Source organism: Micropterus salmoides, unplaced genomic scaffold (genome assembly GCF_014851395.1).
Source record: "Micropterus salmoides isolate LMB-PRFRI ecotype aquatic unplaced genomic scaffold, ASM1485139v1 Ms_hic_scaffold_19, whole genome shotgun sequence".
NCBI lineage: Eukaryota > Metazoa > Chordata > Actinopteri > Centrarchiformes > Centrarchidae > Micropterus > Micropterus salmoides.
In genome coordinates this window covers 8,287,227-8,294,962 of record NW_024041039.1, presented here as the reverse complement: position 1 = coordinate 8,294,962, position 7,736 = coordinate 8,287,227, and the positions used below count along the sequence as shown (strand labels likewise).

The following is a 7,736-nucleotide window of genomic DNA, read 5'->3' as shown; positions in this document are numbered from 1 at the left end:
GGGCTGAGGGAGCCCTTATTTCATTTGTTTAAAAACAGTAGATCTGTCTCAATTCCTCGATTCCTTTGCCTCTCTGCAAAAGTAGGAAAGCAGTGCCATCTACTGGAACAGACTGTAAAAGGAGCTGTTAAACTACAGGGCAACTCCATGAAACCTCTTCTTTGGCCTTTCTCTTCTCCTCTTGCCTGGCAGCTCCATCTTCTGCATTCTTATCCTGATATACCCAGCACATGTCTGTATAAACTATATGGATAACCCATTATTATTCAGGACAAAGAGGCTGAAGATAGATTGATCCTTAGACATTATGTATACAGAGTATATTGAATATATGAACTTGTTTAATCATAAAGACGAAAAGGCCTCTAAAAGTGCCTCGACAGCAGTCCATGGCGGGACTAAATGAATAATACAGAATCATAAAGTAAAGAGAGAAAAAAAAAAGTGTTCCAGGTTCTGTTTTTATTTGTCTTTGATGAAAATCGACACAGACAGGCCAACATCTGATAATGAATTAAGTATTGCACATACTGGTTGAAGATACGTAACTGTAGAAGAGAGCAGAGTACATAATAATGACACAATCTGCAGCACTGAACTGAAATAACTAATCAGCCATAGTTTTTAAATATCTGAGAAGCTTTTAGTATCTAACTTCACAAAACGTTTTCCTCAGGTGGTGCCTTTACTGAGATAACCAGCAGGGGGAAACATACCACAAAATATGAAATGAGGCTAACAACCTAAACTTCCTGTGACTACAACATTAACACATCTCCCTCACTATGATGTGGACCCTTCTGACACCTCCCCTGATCACAATACCGTAACAATGAGGCACTCTCATTTACAAGTGCTGAACTGACAGGAAGGCTGATAGTAGAGTCTCAAACAAAACAGCGTTAACATGATATCTATGGTCTTTATATTTAGTTTTCTTTATCTCCCAGGAAATAAGGGTGAGAAGAAACACAGGAGTATCCAAAAAGAGCAAGATCAGGCATGAGTGTTTAATATCTTGTCTGCTTTTTCCACAGGTGCCTCTAATGCCTACAGTGTTGTCCAAACACCTCCTTTCATCATTAAGGGACCTGGAGAATCTGTTACCAGAGGGATCAACTGTTCTCACAACATAACAAATTATGATGTTATTCTCTGGTACAAACAAGATCACAGAGCTCTAAAGCTCCTTGGTTATCTGAATATAAACTTCCCATACCCCGAGGACGATGTGAAAGAGAAAATCAGCTTTAAAGGCGATGGCCGTAAACAGTCAAGCCTCACCATTTCTAATGTTTCTGTATATGACAATGGTGTGTATTTCTGTGCTGCCAGTTAGCACAGTGCTGCAGATTCCCCTCAAGTCAATACAAAAACTCTCTTTTATCTGTCAAACAAGTTCTTAAGTATCCTGAACACCTGCAGCCAGCCCACATAAACAAAGCCTTCGACGATTTTATCAGCTGTTATGACACAATTTTGACCTCCTCTGAATCTACAGTCTTTTGAATGAAAGAAAGAAAAATATCTGATTGTGGTTATTTTGACTGATATTGCTATTGCGATATGATTTGCAATATCGGAGGGAATTATTCTTATTTTCATTGAAAAATATATGTTTTTTGCAAAGATCTGTACGAATCAAAGATGTTTTCTTAATGATGTGTAGGCCGGGGCATCTGTGCCGCAAGATATTTAATTTAAAAGGGCCGCAAATTTTGCCTTTAACAATTATTGTACCTCCTCACTTTAAATAAGATTTCGATTAACTGATCAGCCCTAACAAGAATAATAGAATTAAAAGTTGAGTGGACTAAAGAGTGTTGGATCTAAAACTGTCTGCCCCATGCAGTCGATTTCAGGTTTATAATATCGCTATGGAGAATTTTAAAATCATCTTTGATGCATGTTATAATTTTTTCTTCACTGCTTAGAAAGGAAAGATGATTGTCCATCTTCTGTTTTTGTCAACAAATCTGGCATCTTTAGCTCGTAAGTGTTACTGATATGAAGTACAGGCAATCTACAGGGCAGTGACGTACTGCAGGGGGACCTCTAGTACAACTTGAATGACTGTAGGTTTGTACAGAGCAGTTCACAAAATCACATCACACAGTTCAGTGACACTCCCACCTGCACATCTTTATCTCTCTGTACTTAGAGAGAGACACACTCTGGCTGTTTCTGTCAGACAGATCATGGATTTTATTACTATCACCAAACGAGGCTTCTTCAGATTGTCAGTCTTCTTGCTGTGGATTACAGGTAATTTATGATTAAATCAACTGTGAATCCTGATTTTGTCATTTTGGAAATGTTCCAAAAATGTTCCAAAAATCCCAAAGATTAACTGTGACCTGTACTGCTTTACACACAGATCTAATTGCTGCCAATGATGTAACCCAGATCTCTTCACTGTGGAAAGACGAGGGTGACAATGCAACTATACACTGCAGACATACCAAGGGTGATTTATTCTACCAGATGTACTGGTACAGACAGCTGCCAGGAAAAACAATGCAACAAATAGTGTACACAATAAGCACCAACATGAATCACGACTTTGGAGAATTTAGCAAAGAGAAATTCTCAGCCACCAAGCCTGACGCTCACAGTGGGACATTCACTGTGAAGAATCTGGTGGCAGAAGACAAAGGCTTGTACTTCTGTGCTGTGAGTCGACACAGTGATACAGATGCACACAATAGCTTAACAAAAACCCTAGGACACCAATGCAGCAGCATAACTGTTACCAAAATTCATTATCTCTCATGTACTGTAGGGGGACCTCAAGGACCACATATACTCCCAGTTACACTTTGATTCACCATGTGGGTTTAGATACAACAGTTTACAGGATCAAAGAAAGTCCCAGAAGGTACTGACACTCCCACCTGCAACTCTTCACATCTCTGTGACAACACTGAAAGTTCAGACTTCAACCTCCAGAACATGGACATTATTAAACACAGCCTCTTCATCTTATTCTTATTTCAGTTTCACTTAAAAGTTAAAGTACAAGAAAGTAATAACACTGCATTACAGTCTGCAGCTACCCTTATTTTAGGGATTACAGCAGAAAGTGGCAATGGTTTAAAAGTGGTCAACTCATTGAAAATCCATGACAACACATCTAAAGATAAACGTTCAATGGACAGCTTTTATTAAAATAACTTCATGGCATATTTGCTGAAACTGCCCACTAAATCCTGAAACATCCGGTTCCTCTGTTTCCAAGTGCTCCTGACAGCATTTTCAAAAATCCACCTCACCTAAACGAAAACAACCAATCACAGCCGGGAGGAGTCTCGAAAAAAGTGTCAATTACTGCTTGTGCACAGCGGAGTGGTACGAACAGCAGAGAAAGGCACAGAAGGATTTGTATTGTGTATGTTCATGTGTTACCTAATGCAGCTTTAAGATTGTTTGACATATTTTGCTCTTATTCTAAATGTTTTTATTACAGGTTTTTACTGAGCTGAAAGGACCAGAAAAATATAACATTTAAACTTCTTTAACACAATGTTTAAGGTCTTTATATTGTGTTTCCTTCATCTGCCAGGGAATAAGGGTGAGTATTTCAGACAGAGTAAGATGCTGTACAGCTAATTATTTCAGTATTTGAAATAATATCTGTTCTTTTTCTACAGGTGCCTCAAATGCCTACACTGTTGTCCAAAAACCTCCTTTCATCATTAAGAGAAATTATGAATCTGTTGCCAGTGAGATCAAATGTTCACACAGCATAACAAATTTTGATTGCATTCTCTGGTACAAACAAGAAGAAAACAAAGCGCTAAAGTTCCTGGGATATCTGAATCTGGACTCCCTATACCCCGAGGACGACGTGAAAGGAAAAATCAGCTTTGATGGAGACGGCCGTAAAGAGTCAAGCCTCACTGTTTCAAATGTTTCATTAAATGACAGGGGTGTGTATTTCTGTGCTGCCAGTCAGCACAGTGCTGCAGATTCCCCTCAAGTCAATACAAAAACTGTCTGCAGACAGACAAGATGTTCAGGCTCTTGAACACCTGCAGCCAGCCTCCATCTAAACTGAGCCTTTGAAGTTATTATCAACTGTTGTACAAAATATGCTCGTCACATTCTTTAGATGTGGAGAACATATTGTTTCTGATATTGTCTCATCAACTACAAGATTGATGGAGTCTTGAACTACAGACCACTGATAAAATGCAGACATCCAAACTATTCTGCTTCCTACAGCGTTCCTTCATAAATAAATAAAAAGCAAACTTCATAAATCAGACTTGATCATAATTTATAACTTTACTCACATTCTTGCACTGCCATGCCAGTACAGAAATACCTTCCATATTCTGTTTTAAAGGGGCTATATCTAGTTTTTCAATGAAATCACTAATAAATCTAATTTTTACTGCCTTATTGTCAATAGGCTCAAACCTCAGTTAGAAATAAAGCACACGCCTGTTTTCTCTGTTGCTTGGAACAGCCACTATTCTGCTTTTAATGCAAAGGCAATGGATCAGGATGCGGGTCCTGCAGACCACAGTGACAAAACACCCCAGCTAATGAAATGCAGTCTTCTAACAAAACAACCAGCTCACGGCACAAAGCAAGACTCCAACATAAACTCTAAGTAAGGATAAAAACAGCAATAAAGGTTTATGTGATGAAGACTGTCAGGCCAACGAGATTCAGATAATGTCAGTGAAAACAGTCAATATCAGAAAATCTGGAAAAACATGGATAGTTACGCTAGCTATGTGGCCAACGCTGAGCAGTTGCTAACCTCATCTAGTGCATTGCAATATATAATATGTACCATTATTGCTTTCCACATAACTTCACCAGGTAAAGGCAAGGTAAGCAAGTTGTTTCTAAAACACTTTTTGTCTTTATACACCAACACATATTAAATAGAGAGTATAAAAACCAGGTGTCTGTAGTCCTCTCAGGGCTGCAATAAACACAGACACTTGTTCCATTCACGTCAGTGGACATAACACAGATGAGCCAATGGCTGAAGCAGAGCTGTAGTTAGTGTTGGTGTAATCAGTAAAAAATAATAAATAAATAAAAAGTAATAACAATAGTGGATTATATTTATATAGCACTTTTGACTGCCAAAGGGCTTAAGGGGGGAAACACCAGAGAAACTTTGACAGAAGTACACTGGGAAATAATGTACTAATATTAAAATATATATATACACACACACACCTGTTCATATGCCGTTGTTGGAGTGTGAAGCTCGACTCAGGTCCTAGAAAATGTGCTGCTTAACTTGCACCTCGTCCTCTCCGTCCTGCCTGTTCTTCCTCGGACCTCCCACCTCTGCGCCTCGACCCCGGTCCTCTCCTGGTCTGTGCTTGGCTCTGGAGTGCAGTCCTCAGAGACAATAATGCTGTCACCGTGGAAGCTCTGACATGCAAAACAACGTCCATGTTGGGAGTCAAACACGAAATCACGTTCGTGTAACGGGAAAATGTGGATCAGCCTGTTTTTAGCTTTGCCCAATGTTAGCGAAGCTGTTAGCACAGCTAAGTTACCTGTTGCTAACAGTTAACTAGCCAGCGCGTTACTGATCAAAACTCGGTCTTTTTAAACCTGTCCAATATTAACATGCTAGATAGACAGTGAGTACTAACACCACGGTTAGTTGTTTCATTTCATAATGATAAGGTTACACGTTTTCTTACACCTGATGTGAGCGGCTGCACTGCGCTCCTCTTCGCTGGTCCTCCAGCTGCAACGGCAACGTGCGTTCACGTATTTTGGGGGCGTGGCTTTAGAAGGAGCCCAGAAGGGAGTTTCTCTGTTGGATCCTTTCAAAATCCAGCCGTTAGTATTTTTAAAAAAAACATGGAACACTCCTGACGTCACTCCTGCTTCTTTTTTTTGTTACGTCACTCTTTACTGAGACCAAACGCGTCAGAATCGATCAGATATCTCACACTTTCTGCAGAGAATTGTAAAACCAGACAACAACATATCAGAAGAAATACTTTGTGCAGAGAACTGTAAAACTTTGCAACTAAATATCAGGAGAAATACCATTTTATCTAGTTAATCCCACTATCTACTGACATGCCAGTATTAGCTCTAGGTCTTGTTGTGCTTCCTTGGGTCGCCAAAACTGCTGGACATCTCATCAGCTCTGTACTGAGCCATAATCAACCCAGTACACCCAGGATTAACCCAGCAGAACCTGTGATCCACGAATCACCTCCTGTACCAGCACCAGACGAGAAAAACATCATCTATGGATCCATCGTCCAGACAGACTTTGAGGACCAAACCTGCAGTAATCCCAGGTTGCTGGGTCTGAGAAATGGCCGCCACTCCATAAACTTGGACTGGTTAGTTGATGAAACAGAGCAAATTCAACAAGAGCAGGATGACCCCTCTGCACGCACTTACCGTGTAGTAACGCCACAAGTCCAGACAGACTTTGAGGACCAAACCTGCAGTAATCCCAGGTTGCTGGATCTGAGAAATGGCCGCCACTCCATAAACTTGGACTGGTTAGTTGATGAAACAGAGCAAAACAAACAAGAGCAGGATGACCCCTCTGCACGCACTTACCGTGTAGTAACGCCACAAGTCCAGACAGACTTTGAGGACCAAACCCGCAGTAATCCCAGGTTGCTGGGTCTGAGAAATGGCCGCCACTCCACTGGCATGGACTGTCGGGGTAGTGTATCCGAGCAAAACAAACAAGAGCAGGATGACCTCTCTGCATGCACTTACCGTGTAGTAACGCCACAAGTCCAGACAGACTTTGAGGACCAAACCTGCAGCAATCCCAGGTTGCTGGATCCAAGAAATGGCCGCCACTCCATAAACTTGGACTGGTTAGTTGATGAAACAGAGCAAAACAAACAAGAGCAGGATGACCTCTCTGTATTTTTTGCCCTGCAGTACCACCACAAATCCAGACAGACTTTGAGGACCAAACCTGCAGTAATCCCAGGTTGCTGGATCCAAGAAATGGCCGCCACTCCACTGGCATGGACTGTCGGGGTAGTGTATCCGAGCAAAACAAACAAGAGCAGGATGACCTCTCTGCATGCACTTACCGTGTAGTAACGCCACAAGTCCAGACAGACTTTGAGGACCAAACCTGCAGCAATCCCAGGTTGCTGGATCCAAGAAATGGCCGCCACTCCATAAACTTGGACTGGTTAGTTGATGACACAGAGCAAAACAAACAAGAGCAGGATGACCCCTCTGCACGCACTTACCGTGCAGTAACACCACAAATCCAGACAGACTTTGAGGACCAAACCTGCTGTAAACCCAGGTTGCTGGATCCGAGAAATGGCCACCACTCCCTAAACTTGGACTGGTTAGTTGATGACACAGAGCAAAACAGACAAGAGCAGGATGACCCCTCTGTATTTTTTTGCCCTGCTGTACCACCACAAGTCCAGACAGACTTTGAGGACCAAACCTGCAGTAATCCCAGGTTGCTGGATCTGAGAAATAGCCGCCACTCCCTAAACTTGGACTGGTTAGTTGATGAAACAGAGCAAAACAAACAAGAGCAGGATGACCTCTCTGCACGCACTTACCGTGTAGTAACGCCACAAGTCCAGACAGACTTTGAGGACCAAACCTGCAGTAATCCCAGGTTGCTGGATCCGAGAAATGGCTGCCACTCCATAAACTTGGACTGGTTAGTTGATGAAACAGAGCAAAACAAACAAGAGCAGGATGACCTCTCTGTATTTTTTGCCCTGCAGTACCACCAC

The 7,736-nt window shown here is 41.6% G+C and overlaps 1 long non-coding RNA gene across 1 annotated transcript; it reads left to right on the top strand.

The window, feature by feature from the left end:
- The first annotated feature begins 3,239 nt into the window (after window positions 1-3,239).
- LOC119910618 lies at window positions 3,240-4,542 on the top strand. Its single transcript, XR_005445661.1, has 3 exons — window positions 3,240-3,388; window positions 3,467-3,571; window positions 3,651-4,542. It is a non-coding gene; the product is annotated as an uncharacterized LOC119910618 (long non-coding RNA).
- Window positions 4,543-7,736: the final 3,194 nt, after the last annotated feature.